At 45.3% G+C, this 15585-nt stretch overlaps 1 protein-coding gene and 1 pseudogene across 1 annotated transcript in view; one reads left to right on the top strand and one right to left on the bottom strand.

Annotated features, from left to right (window-relative positions):
* The window catches only part of Fam117a (family with sequence similarity 117 member A), a 55762-nt gene that overhangs the window by 9695 nt on the left and 30482 nt on the right, over positions 1–15585 (top strand). The gene's annotated exons all lie outside the window — the stretch shown is intronic.
* On the bottom strand, positions 1349–1543 carry LOC123463675 (annotated as a pseudogene).

The following is a 15585-nucleotide window of genomic DNA, read 5'->3' on the forward strand; positions in this document are numbered from 1 at the left end:
AACTTCACAGCTGCTTCTACAGAAAGAACCTACAAATCCCAAATCACCTGTATTTTCCAGAGAAGTTGACACATACATGATAGGTTTAGTTATGACAATATGTTCTATTTGTTTGGCTCTTGGTGCTGATAATTGGTACTCATGTTACTTTCATAGTGTCCTACAGGCACAGGTAGCATTGTCTTGTTTTTGCAGGTAGAAAAACAGGCAAAGAAAGGAAGTCAGTTGCCCAAGACCATGTGACTGACAAAGGCCTTTTACTTTATGAAGCAAGTGCATTTCTCCATGCACGCATGGGGGTGTCATGAGCTTCACCCCACCATGGTAATTTGTCTGTCAGCCTAGCACATCTCCAACCTTTGTTTCCCCTCTCTTTGTGTCCCTGTGTTCCAGGAGCAAAGATCCATCTGTTAAACTAATCAAAAGGGAATTGGAGATGTACTACAAAGAAGTCTGTCTCTTCAGCACCCCAGTGTGAGCACACACAGGCTTTCCACGTGCCAGATTTTCCCTGTGCAGCATAGATAGGTATGGATAGTTAGATGGTGATGCTTCCTTACCTTACTTTATGTGAGTGCTCTGGTAGTGGCTTTTGGATACTTACAGCTGGTTTGAGATACTGTTGTGTCTGCATGGAATGAATAGCTAAGCAGGGACAAGTGGCATGCAGGTGTTCCTGCCTCTGTGGAGTCTTGGTTATGGTTACTGAATTTGGAGCATAGCAAGGAGACATGCTCAGGTGATGCTGATGACAGGGTGTCTTATGTGTGTCCGTGTGAAACCAAAAAAGCACCTGAGGAAAATGTGGGTGGTGCATTCCTATTCAGGGAAGGGGGTAGTGTAAGCAGCATTGTGTCACAGTGACAACTTAGTCCTTTGTGTAGAGCGATTCCTGGCACTCCCCCTTCCCCACACAAACATACTCCTGATGTGCAAGAAGCCTGGGGCACATCATCTGCCTAAACAGGTCCCTCTTATGTTAGAATGACTGGAAATGGGGTCCTTGTAATATGTGATAGCACCCAGTTAGAGGAGCAGCAGAGATTTGAACTCTGGGAGGCAGCTCCTCTAGGGACTTACTGTCAGGGGAGATTGCCTAGCTTGCAGAATGCAGGCATTTGACTCCCACTAGAAGGTATGGACAGCCCCTTTCTCTCTAGAGAATTCTTTTGTGTTCTAATAGCCATATGCTTGTGTGGAACTTTTTCAGTTATTTCTTGACCTCATAAGGTAATTTCTTATTGCAATAAATATTACAAAACCACTTCTGTAATAATAAAGTTGTTTCCATGGTTCATATGAATGTTGTCTTGTTCTTTTTTTGTGGGTTGTGCTGTTTTTATTTTATTCTATTTTGTGTTCCCCCAAACTCACCCGGAGGAAGAGAAGAACAGCCATCAATGGCAGTGGGCAGTTGCAGCAGAGCAACACCCAGGGCCAGCTTCATGCTCGGGAGAGAGCGCTGTACCTGCGCCTCTTCCCCACGCAGCAGAGAGACTTCTTCAGTAATGAACTTCCAGAAGTGATCCCCGAAAGTAGTCTTGTTTTCCCTTTTTTATTTTTGAAATTTTATTCATTTGCATGTGTGTGTATATGTGTATGGGTGTGCCAGAGTCTCTTGCCACACAGCAAATGACCATCCAGCTCTACGTGGGTAGCTGAGGAATTGAACCCAGGCCAGCAGGCTTTGCAAGTAAGTGCCTTTAATCACTGAGCCATCCCCCAGCCCCAGTTTTGCTGTTTAAAAGCAGGAATGTGTGAAAGTTACAGTTTCACATGACTTCACTGTGTGGCCACTGTCCGTGTACCGGAGCACCTCCGCAGCAGAACGCTTCGTGTGCACTGACCGCACGTGGGCAGGGAAGGGAGCAGAACCCGGGAACTGTCACCAAGTGGCAAGGTTTTCTTTGCTTCCTGTTCATCTCCAATCTCCTGTCCTCAGAATTCCATTATGTGTACCACACAAAAACCAAGGAGTATGGTGTGTGTGTGTGTGTACATTTGCATGTCAAATGTGAACGCAGAAGAGAGTGACTGTGTGAAAAAAGTGCATGTGGAAGCAAGGTAACAGTAAAGCAGATGGCACAAGTGGTGGCAGGCAAATGGAGGTAAAGATTGTGAGTGTCCTCTGTACTTAACATGTGTCAATTTCTAATTATTTCCAAATAAAACATTTACCCAATGAACACATGCTAGACCAGTTAGACTACCAGTTTTTTTTTTTTAGAATGTAAGTTCTTTCTGTATCTTTATAACATTGCTTCTTCTCCCCATTTAACAGATGGAATCATTGATACCCAAGAAGTTACAGAACTCGTCTTGAGTTCACATGGCACATTGGGCAGACAATATGTTAGTCTGCCCCTCAGGACACTGCAGCTTGGCTTTCTCCAGCTGGACAGGATTGGCATCAGATCCTGGGAAACTGGGTGCCACAGTGTGTATGGGGGAGCGCACAGGTTTAGTGATGTGTGCTACAATACTGAGCATGCTCAGAGTATCCAGGTGCCTTCTGGGGAGAGTACCTCCTTACTGTGGTGAAACACTCCCTCTCTCTTCACTCAGCTTTTCATTTCTTAAAATACATAGAATTGGGGCTGGGGAGAGGGCTCAGCAGCTAAAATACATAGAATCCAAGACCTTACTGTGTCTGAGCCATCCTGTATATTACTGTGTATTTATACAGGAGAGGGCAAAGGTTTGGAAAGCAGCAAGCCTGGTTTAGAAAGGATGACAGGTCATGGGCCTACCTTTCCCAGGTAGCTAGTAGTATACACTCCATCTCATGAGTGTGGTGGGCTTCAGCAGGAAGTGAATGGTTTAGTGCAACACCAAGTGAGGCAGGAGTTACAGCTTCACACGCAAAGGAAATCCTTTGGATCAACCTTCCCTTAAGTCCAGGCCTAAGGAAGGCTGGATGTGGGAATCACTGCTAAGCAGATAGAGTTAGGGGCTTCAACTCTGCTGTGCTTCTGCCCCTTTCCTCACACCAACCCATGTTAGGCACCTGTAATTCTTTTTTAAAAAAATGTTTTAGTTTTTCAAGGTAGGGTTTTACTCTAGTCCAGGTTGACCTGGAGTTCACTATGTAGCCCCAGGGTGGCCTTGAACGCATGGCAGTCTTCCTACCCATCTCCCGAGTGCTGGGATTATAGGCATGTGCCTTCATGCCCAACAAAACTATTTTATTTTATTTTTTATTAGAGAGAGAGAGAGAATGGGTTTGCCAGGGCCTCCAGCCACTGGAAATGAACTCCAGACACATGTGCCATCTTGTGCATCTGGCTTACATAAGTCCTGGAGAATCAAACCTGAGTCCTTTGGCTTCACAAGCAAGCACCTTAACCACTAAGCCATCTCTCCAACCCTTGCTCTATTTCTTTTTAAAATTATTTTTATTCATTTATTTGAGAGCAACAGAGAGAGAGAGGATGCTCCAGGGCCTCCAGCCACTGCAGACGAACTCCAGATGCCACCTTGTGCATCTGGCTTATGTGGGTCCTGGGGAATGGAGCCTTGAACCAGGGTCCTTAGGCTTCATAGGCTAGCGCTTAATGGCTAAGCCATCTCTGCAGCCTGCGTTCTACTTCTTAACATAGAAAATAAAGTTTTTTGAAAGTCTTTGTAGTCTGCATCCTTTATCTGAGGAGCGTACTCTGTGGCTGTAGACATGACTAACCTGGCTGTGGCTAAGTAGTCCTCAGTGGATTGTTTATTTCATGGACCCAGCCAGCTATGTGAAATGGATCTGTGAGCACTTGCTAGATGGTCACCCTAGCTTTGTGTCCTTGGATTATTGGTCCATAGTCAGTGATCAAGTTACATAGACAATCCCTACAGTTCTCTGGTAGCTATCTGTCTCTATAGTTTGTCTATATTCTGCACTATTCTGGTGTTGTCCTGCCCCAAGGTAACTGATAGGTAGTTGGCAACCAAAATCAGGTCGAGGAGGAAGAGGAGAGTGAGAAAGGCCTGCCTCAAATTCCTTGGGGGCTGTCTGAAGTTGAGATGCTTGTGTAGAAATGGCAGTGCTGTCTTCTTAGAAAGGACTGTGACAGCTGAGCCTGCCTTCTGGTTCTCAAGAGCTTGAATAGTGCATTGATGATTACCATCCCATACTGTTTTCTGGACCCAGTTGTCATTTTGCTTTAGCAGAATAAGCCTTGTCTTTACCTGACTTATAAAAGGAGGTGACATTACCAGGAAGCTACAGGGCTGTGTGTTGGGGGTGTAGATGATATCACCTACCCCCAGTGATGTGTGAGACCACACCTCTATGCCTCTGGAAGCACAGGTGGGCAAGGAACCCGAGAGCAGGAGCAGCCTTTGGTTAGGAAGCTGGTTGTGGCCTTTCCATTGGGGAGGGTATAGGAACACTCTTGAATGGGTTATCTCCAGGCTCTTTGCAGAGGGCAGAGGGCCATCTGGTCTTCTTTTCAGACTGCTTTACCCTGCAGGCACTGCATAACCTTGTGCCTCTCTTAGGAAATCTGAACACTTGGCAGGATCAGGACTTCAGAGCCGGGGGTGCTGCCCTGGAATGTCATTCAGCACACTATGGGGTTTTTCCACAGCCAGGGTACAGCATGGGAATTTGCCACTAATTCCAGGTCATTACCAGAAAGTCAGAGCCCAGGTAAGGAGGCTTTGGTTGCGATGTAGAGGTCTCTTCAGGTAGCTCTCCTAAAAAGTTGAGGACCTGGAATAGAGCTTGAGTGGAGATGATCAGAGAAGACTTCCTGCAAGTGGGACAAGAAGGTTCACACAGAGGTTTTGGCAGTGCTGGAGATTGAACCTAGGGTCTCGGGCATGCTAAGCAAATGTTATACCACTGAACTGCATCCCCAACCCTTTCACACAGGTTTTCAAGAATATGAGGTGTGAGGACCATACCCTAACGGAAGCTTAAGAGTCCAAAACCAGCAAATCCTGTGATTGACATGTCCATCTCTAAGGAAGCTGAGCAGTTGTTCTTTATAAATGCCCCACTCCAGCCCAGAGTAGACTGAATCACAGTCAGTGTTCAGAGCAGAGGAACCTGACAGAGTCCAAGCTACTGAGGTGTAGCAAGCCGGCAAACCTGCCTGTCCTCTATGCTCCCAGCTCAGCTTGGTGGTTCCACGTGACCAGGCCTTCTGCTATGGCCAGCCACAGGTAAATTGAGAGCTATTTATATTTTTCTGCTCGGGGCAGGAGGTAGGCGAGATCATCTGGGAGCCCACAACACAGCTGTTGAAGCAGTCTAGGCAAGGTACGCTCTCCCTCTGGCTTGGTGACGTTTTTCTGTTTCTCCTTAACTTGTCTTGCCCCAGATGTACATGGGTTCTGAGGTTCAGTTCAGGTGTATTGGTCAGCACCCTGTCTTATTTAATAGTTGCAGAATTCTAGAGCTGGAGGAGGCTCAGACACATCCAGTCCAAACTCCTACCTTCAGAGGCCAATATTAAGCTGGGAACCTGAAATGATCTCTTCCTGGTGCTGTTGGAGACCGACTTCATGGTCTCCCTCATTTAATTCTAACGAGAGCTCTCCAGGTGAAGCTTTTCTACTTCCCGTTCGCACCACTGAAGACTACTGATGATTTTAAGTGTATCTTACCTTCCTCCTGAGGTGGAGCTGCCATCCCTTTAACCCTACCTGGAATCTTGCTCAGTCTCACTGGTATCCTTTTGAGGAAGAACAGTGAAGACAAGTGAATGCCTGGGGGGTCAGTTGGCTGTACATTTGAAATTATATCTTTGTTTTTGGACCCCTAGGAACTCCTTAATACTGCCCATGTATTCCTGAGATGAAATGCTACTCTTAATTACTGAATGTCATCCTTCACTTAGCATCTTGATTCTACTTTGCTTCACCCTTCAGCTTCTGAGAGTTTTCCATTCCTTGCCTCAGATTCTCATTCATGTTTTTTATTATTCATTATTACTATTATTTCTCCTCTCTAATATTTATTAATTTATTATTATTATTATTATTATTTGGTTTTTCGAGGTAGGGTCTCATTGTAGCTCAGGCTGACCTGGAATTCACTATGTAGTCTCAGGGTGGCCTTGAACTCACAGTGATCCTCCTACCTCTGCCTCCCAAGTGCTGGGATTAAAGGCATGCGCCATCATGCCTGGCTCTACTATTTAATTTTTGAGACAGGGTCTTATATGTATCCCAGGCTGGCCTCAAACTTGCTGTGTAGCCACGGATACCCTTGAACTCCTGATCCTCCCAGCTGCACATCCAGAGTGCTGGGGTTACAGGTGTGTGCTATCCTACCTGGCGCGTGCAGTGCTGTGGATGGAACCCAGGGCTTCATGCCGCAAGGCAGTCCTCTACCAACTGAACTATACCCCCACTCCATTTTATTTCTTCTTGCCCACCTTTTCAGTTGTCTAGAAGTCTAGAACAATGAAGTTGTCTGCAATTTGCTAAGGTTGACATGCTAGAAGGTTTAAGACTTGCTGCAGAGTGAATTGAATTCCTGTCCTTCTCCAATTAGGCCAGTTTGTTGTTTGTTTCTCACAGTTTATTTTGGAAAATTTTCAAACCTACCAAAAAGCTATGACCATTATGCATAACTTGTTTATCCTTCACCCAGACACTGTGGTCAACTTTGCCACAATTGTCCTTACCTGACTCCTTTACTGTGTTCCTCTGTCTATGTGTGTCTAGACAGACTTTTCACCAATACAGGTCTCTTTCAGGTGAACTTTAAAAAAAATATTATTATTTACTCATTTGGTGTTTTCAAGGTAGGTTCTCACTCTAGCCCAGGCTGACCTGGAATTCACTATGTAGTCTCTGGGTGGCCTCGAACTCACAGTGATCCACTTACTTTGCCTCCCAAGTGCTGGGATTAAAGGCATGTGCCACCACACCCAGCTATTTATTTATTTTTTGAGGTAGGGGGTCTCACTCTAGCCCATGCTGACCTGGAATTCACTGTGTAGTCTCAGGCTCGCTGGCCTTGAACTCACAGCGATCTTTCTACCTCTGCCTCCCAAGTTCTGGAATCAAAGGTATGCACCACCATGCCTGGTTCTGGTGAACTAGTTGAAACTAAGTTGCAAGTATTATGACACTTCCTTCCCCTTTTAGTTCAGTGGTTTCTCCTGAGAATAAGGGCATTTTTCTACACGACAGTATCATGTCTAAGTAAGTTAACTCCGATTGGCTGTCACTTAATACTTAGTCTGGCTTTCACATTTGTCTTTGGTGATTTGTTTTATGATGTAGGACCCAATCACAGATTTTATTTGCTTATGGTTTGGGGGCCAGAACCTAGAGCCTAGCACATGCTAGGCAAGCTCTCTATCACTAAGCTACATCCTCAGCCCAAAGGATCTTATTTGGTTATGTCTTTTTCTTTTAATTCATTTATTTATGGGAGAAAGAGTGGGAGAGAATGGGTGCGCGAGGGCCTCTGCAAATGAATCCCAGATGCACATGCCACCATGTGTATCTGGCCTGTTCTGGGAAGTCGAACCTGGGTCCTTAGGCTTCACAGGCAAGCCCCTTAATCGCTAAGCCATCTCTCCAGCCCCAGTTGTGTCTTTTTGTTTGTGGCGGGGGGGAGGGAGGGTTGAGATAGGGTCTCTGACCTGGAATTCACTGTGTAGTGTCAGGGTTGCCTTGAACTCATGGCGATCCTACTACCTCTGCCTCCTAAGTGCTGGTCTTAAAGGAGTGCACCACCATGCCCAGCTCCCAGTTACGTCTTTTTAAAAAGTCTCTCAATTTATAGCTATCCTCAACCCCAGTTTTTGTTGCTTTTTTTAAAGAAAATATATATATTTATTTATTTAATTTTTTTTTTTTTGATTTTTCGAGGTAGGGTCTCCCTCTGGTCCAGGCTGACCTGGAATTAACTCTGTAGTCTCAGGGTGGCCTTGAACTCACGGCGATCCTCCTACCTCTGCCTCCCGAGTGCTGGGATTAAAGGCGTGCGCCACCATGCCCGGCTATATTTATTTAATAGAAAGAGGCAGAGAGAAAAAGAGAAGGAAAGAATGGGCGTGCCAGGGCCTCCAGCTATTGCAAATGAACTCTACATGTACATGCCCCCTTGTGCATCTGTCTTATGTGGATCCTGGAATCGAACCAGGATCTTTTGGCTTTGCAGGCAAATGCCTTAACTGCTAAGCTATCTCTCCAGCCCTTTGTTGACTTTTTTTTTTTTTTTAAAGACGTTGTGCAAAGTAATCTTGTAACTCTTACCCACTCTGACATTTTTCTGCCCGTTTCCTATTGGTGGCATTTAATGTATTCTAGTCCGTGCTTCTTGTAATTCGGAAATTAGGTCTGGGATCTCATTAGATTTAAGTTAGGCATTCCTAACAAGAACATTTCATGGGTAAAGTTGTACTTTTCTAGGAAGTACAGAGTGCCAGGATGTCCATAACTGTTCACACTGCTAATTTGTTTTAGGAGGGCTGCTGGAGTTGAACCAGGACCTCCCATACATGGCCATGCCACTGAGCTGCACCCCCAGCCTGGGCATGCTAAGTTTGATCACTTCATGTATTGACTATCAGATTTACTACCGTGAAAGTACATTGTTCTCTTAACAAGTGGTTTATGGGGTGATACTTTGGCATTGTGTAAATATCCTGTTCCCCACAACCTTTGGCCCAGGGGTTTTGGCATCTGTTGACTGTTCCTGATTGAGATATTACTCTGGGAGTTCCATAAAGTCAGTTCTGATCTAATACTAACGGACACTAATACTGACATGACTGGTTCAGCAGAGGAATCACAAAAACAATTTTCTGTTGGATTCATTGGAGAGAAGGTAACAAAATAGGGCCATCAAATTTTGTCAACACTTACAGGTATTTTGTGTAAGTTGGATATTATTAGTTGCTTAAACATGTACTGTTGTCTTAAGCTGGGGAGATAGCTCAGTGGCTAAGAGGTGCTTGCTTGAAAAGCCTGTAGACACAGGTTCAGTTCCCCAGTACCAAGCAAAGTCTGATTTGTAAAGCAGCACAAATATCTGGTGTTCATTTGCAGCAGCAAGAGACCCTTGGCATATCCATACACACCCACACATGCAAATAAATACATTAAAAAACCTATGTTGCTGCTTCATGGTTTGCATGAAGCCAGGGAGAAAATAGACTGAATAGAGCTAAAAGTAATCATGGTGTGTTCACCAAGCAGAAACTAGTTTAATTGTCTTAAAAATTGTGTGCCCCTTACTTCTTCCTTTCTACTTTCCTCATTAAAAAGGTAGTATCTGAGCTGGGCATGGTGGCACACACCTTTAATCACAGCACTCAGGAGGCAGAGGTAGGAGAATCACCATGAGTTCAAGTCCACCCTGAGACTCCATAGTGAATTCCAGGTCAGCCTGGGCTAGAGCGAGACCCTACCTTGAAAAGTCAAAACAAAACAAAACAAAAGAGATGGTATCTGGGCTGGGGATAATGGCTTAACAGTTAAGGCACTTGCCTACAAAGCCAAAGGACTCAGGTTCAATTCCCAGTACCCATGTAAGCCAGATGCACAAGGTGGCGCGTGTGTCTGGAGTTCATTTCCAGTGGCTAGAGGCCCTGACACACCCACTCATTCTCTCTCTTTCTGTCTGTCCTTACAAATAAATAAATAAATAATATTTTTAAAAAGGTGATCTCTAAGCCAGGCGTGGTGGCGCACGCCTTTAATCCCAGTACTTGGGAGTTAGAAGTAGGAGGATTGCCATGAGTTCAAGGCCACCCTGAGATGACAGAGTTAATTCCAGATCAGCCTGGACCAGAGTGAGACCCTACCTCGAAAAAACAAAAAAAAAAAAAAAAATTTAAAAAGGTGATCTCTAAGCTGGGCGTGGTGGTGCACGCCTTTAATCCCAGCACTCGGGAGGCAGAGGTAGGAGGATCGCTGTGAGTTCAAGACCACCCTAAGACTACAGAGTTAATTCCAGGTAAGCCTGGACCAGAGTGAGACCCTACCTTGAACCCCCCCCAACAAAAAAAAAAGGTGATCTCTGTCTCTCACTCTGTAACTCTGTAAGCCTCTATAGCTATTCTCCTACCTCAGCCTCCTGAGTGCTGGGATTAAAGGTGTGTGCCACCATGCCCAGCTCATCCCTCATTTTTTAAAAAGTGTTTTTCCTATTACTAGCTTAAACAATTGTAACTCTTTTGTTTGTTTGTTTGTTTATTTACCTATTTGAGAGCGACAGAGAGAGAGAGAATGGGTTCACCAGGGCTTCCAGCCACTGCAAACGAACTACAGACATGTACGCCCCTTTGTGCATTTGCCTAACGTGGATCCTGGGGAATTGAGCCTTGAACCGGTGTCCTTAGGCTTAACCACTAAGCCATCTCTCCAGTCTCGATTCCTCATTTTCAAAATGTCCTCTTTCTCCCTTGGCCAACCCAACATGCCCAGTGTCTATAGCAGTATTTCTGAGTCCCAGATATGATCATCCAGGATCTTAGGAAGAGAAGGGACTAGAACCTATAGTCCACAGTATTTCCTGACCCAAGGCAGCTAGGTCATGAAAGAGTTGAGACAGGCTCAGTCAAACACAAGCGTGGGAATGTACTTTGAAAATTCTCCCGTTTGGGTAATAAAGGGCCTCACTTTGCACTTTAACTTTGGAGAAATCACTTTACCTCTCTACATGGGAGTGTCATCCCCCCCCCCTCCATTTGTAACAGTTTGGAAGCTTGGCCCCATGGGTGAATGCATGAGAGGGTATGGGTTGCACATATCCAAGACAGAAGTCAGTGTATCGTCTTCTAGTTGTCCTTTTGCAAGAGTCATTATAGATGAGCCTCCGTAACTTCTAGTTCTTTGCCTCACTTACCTCAAAGACAAGAACTGACTGGGTGTCATGCTTTCTATTCGATAGGAATCAGATTGCTGTGAGTGAAATAACAAAGGTGCCTGCCTGTCCTTTGAGTTTATATACCACCCCAAATGTCCTCCACTTCCAAATACCCATGGGCTGAGGAACTTTTAAAAAAATATATTTTACTTATTAATTTATTTGAGACAGGCAGAGAGAGAGAGGGAATGGGCACACCAGGGACTCCAGCCACTGCAAACGAACTCCAGTCATAGGTGCCCTTTGCATCTGATTTACATGGGTCTTGGAGAATTGAACCGGGATCCTTTTGGCTTTGCAGGCTGAACCACTCAGCCATCTTTCCAGCCTTTTTTTGTTTTGAGGCAAGGTCTCACTCTAGCCCAGGCTGACCTGGAATTCACTATGTAGTCTGAGGGTGGCCTCGAATTCACAATGTTCCTACCTCTGCCTCCCAAGTGCTGGTATTAAAGGCATACACCATCAGCCCTGGCTTGAGGAATTCTTTTTTCTTTTGGAGGTAGGGTTTGAGGTAGGGTCACTCTAGTCCAGGTTGACCTGGAATTCACTATGAAGCCTCAGGGTGGCCTCAAACCCAGGGTAATCCTCCTGCCTCTGCCTCCCAAGTATTGGGATTAAAGGCATATACCACCATATGCCCAGTACAGAATTTTTTATTTTTACTTTCTATTTACTTATTTTAAAATATATCTTATTTATTTATTTAAGAGAGAGAGGCAGAGGGAGAGAGAGAAAGAGAGAGAGAGAGAGAATGGGCACATCAGGGCCTTCAGACCCTACAAAGGTACTCCAGATGCATGCATCCACTTGTGTATCTGGCTTACATGGATCCTGGAGAATTGAACAGGGATCCTTTGGCTTTGCAGGCAAATGCCTTAACCGCTAAGCCATCTCTCCAGCCTGAGGAACTTTTTTTCTAGTGGGAGGAAGCTGGAATACTTGCTGTGTGTGTTGTCTTACAAATGCCCAGTAGATCCTAAAGTAACTGCTAGTGTTTTGTCTTGAAAATGCTGAAATCCTACAGAACTCTTCAGAGAACTCAGATAAAAGGTGAAAAGTTCAAACCACTTCCTTTTCTTCTAACTGCAGTTTCTTGAGAACCAAATAAATGTCAAAGGCCTTGCAGCCTCCTCTTGATGCATGCATATACTCACACACACTTTGGGGTTACCCTTTGCCTCCTGGATGATACCCAAAGTTAGCATAGTCCTTATTTTTTTCCCACAGTAACATCTCCAAAAAGGCTTCTCTTGGCCTGTCTCTTCAACTGTCTCCAGATGTGATCTGCATTTTGGGAAGTCAGACATGCAGCCAGCAATGCTTTCATTGGCCCTTGCTTGAGCTGTGCATTCAGCTATGGAGTGGGTGACTGATGGAGGCCTGGCTGAGGAGTTCTTCATGTGTACTCAGACACCACTGCTCTTTCTGTGGGGAGGGGGAATAAGCTGCTGTCACAGGAGAATCATGATGTAACTTTTTAAAAAATTACTTCTCCTTGCAAGGGTTTAAGTAAAATATGACAGTGTAGAAAGAAATGTTAGAGCCAGGCGTGGTGGCACACACCTTTAATCTCAGCACTTGGGAGGCAGAGGTAGGAAGATCTCCATGAGTTCGAGGCCACCCTGAGAATACAAAGTGAATTCCAGGTCAGCCTGAGCTAGAGTGAGACCCTGCCTCAGAGGGGTCGGGGTAAGAAATGTTAGTCAGTCGTGGGTGTGGTGGTGCACACCTTTAGTCCCAGCACTTGGGAGGCAGAGGTAGGAGGATCACTATAAGTTCAAGGCTACCCTGAGACTACATAGTGAATTCCAGGTCAGTCTGAGCTACAGTGAGTGAGACCCTACCTCAAAAAAAAAAAAAAAAATAAGCAAAAAGAAAGAAATGTTAGAGCTAGGGTTATAGGGTTATAGAGCATTTCCTTAGTATGGGTAAAGTCCTGAGTTCAAGCTCCAGATTGAATTTACCCGGCTGGGATGGGTGGGGTCTCTGTAGGCTTCTGGCGCTCACATAGTCATATTAGGGGTTTCAGTGTCACCACAACTTCCCTCCAGAACCCACACATCACTGAGTTAAGCAGTTAAGTGGCCTCTGAATCACAGGGAGCTTGAGACTGCCTACCCTGTAGAATCCCAACACACATGCAGAACTAGAAAGGTAATCCTGAGGCTGCTTGGAGGAACTCCCCCTGCTTACTCAAATATGTTTTGGGGAAAATGTTTAGAAATTCTGAATCCCCTGGGGTGTGGCAGCTCATGCCTTTCCTCTTAGCACTCGGGCAGAGGTAAGAGGATTACTTCTAGTTCGAGGCCAGCCTGGGCTAGAGCGAGATCCTACCTCTAAAAAAAATTTCTGAATCCCTGTTTTATTTTATTCTTTTCTAGATTAACATTGCTCATCACCACAAGGAATAGGATAGGGCAGGACGTACACCCTCAGTATCCAGCCATACTTCCTTCCTTGGTCCTGCCTGCTTCTGAGTAAAGAACATTGACTAAAATACTGCGCACACATACACACAGACACGCTCATTCAAAACAGGAGCATAGAGTATTTGCTTAGTAGACACAAAGCTCTGGGTTCAGTTAATCCCCAGCACCGCATAAATTGCCTGGTGGTATATACCTATAATCCCAACATTTGGGAGGCTGTGAGTTCGAGGCCAGGTTGGGCTACAGTGCGAAAGGAGGAGAGGTGGAGGTATCGTGATCAGTTTAAGGTCACACTTGGGATCAGGAGTTCAAGGTCATAGCAAGTTACATAGCAAGTTTGAGGCTAGGTTGGGATACATGAGACACCCTATCTCTAAGAAATTTTCTTTTAGCCTGGCATGGTGGCGCATGCCTTTAATGTTAGTACTCCAGAGGCAGAGGTAGGATGATTACCTTAAGTTCGAGGCCACCCTGAGACTACATAGTGAATTCCAGGTCAACCTGGGCTACAGTGAAACTGTACCTCAAAAAACCAAAAAAAGAAAAATAAAAAAAATGCTGCATACAAGCTGGTCGTAAGGGTGCATGCTTCTAATCCCAGCACTCAGGAGACTGATGTAGGATTGCTGAGAATCTACTGCCGAATGAGTTTCAGGTCAGCCTGGGCTAGAGTAAGACTCTGCTTTAGAACAGGCAAAAAAAAAAAAAATACACACACACACGTTGAGAAAAATCAGAACGAGTGTAGCATTGTAGTGATCTCTGGGGCATACATAGTCTTTAGTTTTAGCTTCTGGTCATCTGCAATTTCTTTTTAAAAATTTTTTAAAATGTTTTTTGTTTGTTTATTTATTTGAGAGTGAGAGAGAGAGAATGGGAACGCCAGGGCCTCTAACCACTGCAAAAGAACTCCAGGTGTGTGCACCCCCTTGTGTATCTGGCTAACGTGGGTCCTGGGGAATCGAGCCTCGAACCAGGGTCCTTAGGCTTCACAGGCAAGCGCTTAACCTCTAAGCCATCTCTCCAGCCCCTCTTTTTGTTTGTTTGTTTGTTTTTGTTTTGTTGGTGGGATTAAAGGTGGCTTCATCTGCATTTTCTTTGTGTGTGGTGGTGTGTGTGAATTCACATGTGTATACAGATATGTAAGTATGTAGAGAACACAGTCGATATTGGGTGTCTTCCTTAGTTGCTGTGTACCTTTTTTTTTTTGTTTGTTTTGTTTTGAAGTAGGGTCTTACTCTATCCAGGCTGATCTAGAACTCACAGTGATCCTCCTACTTCTGCCTCCCAGTGCTAGGATTAAAGGTGTGTGCCACCATACCTGGCACCACCTTATTTTTGAGGCAGTGTGGTACTGAACCTGGAGCTCACCAATTCAGCCAGACTGGCCAGCAAGCCCCAGTGGTCATCTTATCATTGCTTCCCCAGTGCTTGGATTGCGGCGTGCTCTGCCTTGGCCTGGCTTTTTACATGGGTGCTAGAATCAAACTCAGGCCGCCATGCTTGTGCAGTAAGCGCTCTACTGCCTGAGCCGTCTCCCCATACCCAGCCCCTTCATCTGAGTTTCCTTATGTCCTGGAACATATGTGTGGCTTCTGGTATAATGAGAATCATTTTAAGAGGGGAGGTGAGAAGGCTAGGGCTGAGAATGCCTGGCAGTGAGAAAATGACTCATAATTTGTTTGTGGCATCAGCTAGTTGTTGAGTTTTTGCCATCTGAGAAATCTCGTTGGCTGTCTCTCCCATTCTTGAATGTACTGGAATATACTAAGTGCATGATGGTGGAGTGGGGACTAGCCATGTAGTCAAGTCTTTCTCAGTTTTCTCCCAAGGACAGTAAAATGGTAGAATTGTCCCCTAGATGCCCTCGTCCTCATCTCCCACCTTCCAGTCTATCTCCAGCCAAGCCAGAAGCACTGTCATGTGCTGTATACCATCTGTTGCCTTCCTCCTTCCCTTGAGCCAAGTCCTGCCCTTCTCGAAGCACCGTCACCTCTCTTTTCAGGTTCCTCTGGCGGGGCTGTGCTGGTGTGGTTAGGCCTGAGTTGATTTCCAGTAAGGGATTTTGAAAGTAGCCAAGACAAATGGTCAATCCTTTGGAAAGTACTTTTGCTGGGGGTGACTCCCGGGGTGTGCCTGGTGGAAGTAGCTGGCACTGATGGGGTGAGTAGTGGCATCAGTCTTCCCTTCTTCTACCTTGGCAGTAGCTTTTGTCTTATGCTGCCTTTCTCGCCTGTAAGTTGCTTTATTGGTTTTGTTTTTGTTTGTTTGAGACATGGTGTCCCTATGTAACCCAGGTAAGTCTCAAACACATGATTCTCCTGCTTCCCA

The sequence above is a fragment of the Jaculus jaculus genome, chromosome 9 (assembly GCF_020740685.1).
Source record: "Jaculus jaculus isolate mJacJac1 chromosome 9, mJacJac1.mat.Y.cur, whole genome shotgun sequence".
Classification (NCBI taxonomy): Eukaryota; Metazoa; Chordata; class Mammalia; order Rodentia; family Dipodidae; genus Jaculus; species Jaculus jaculus.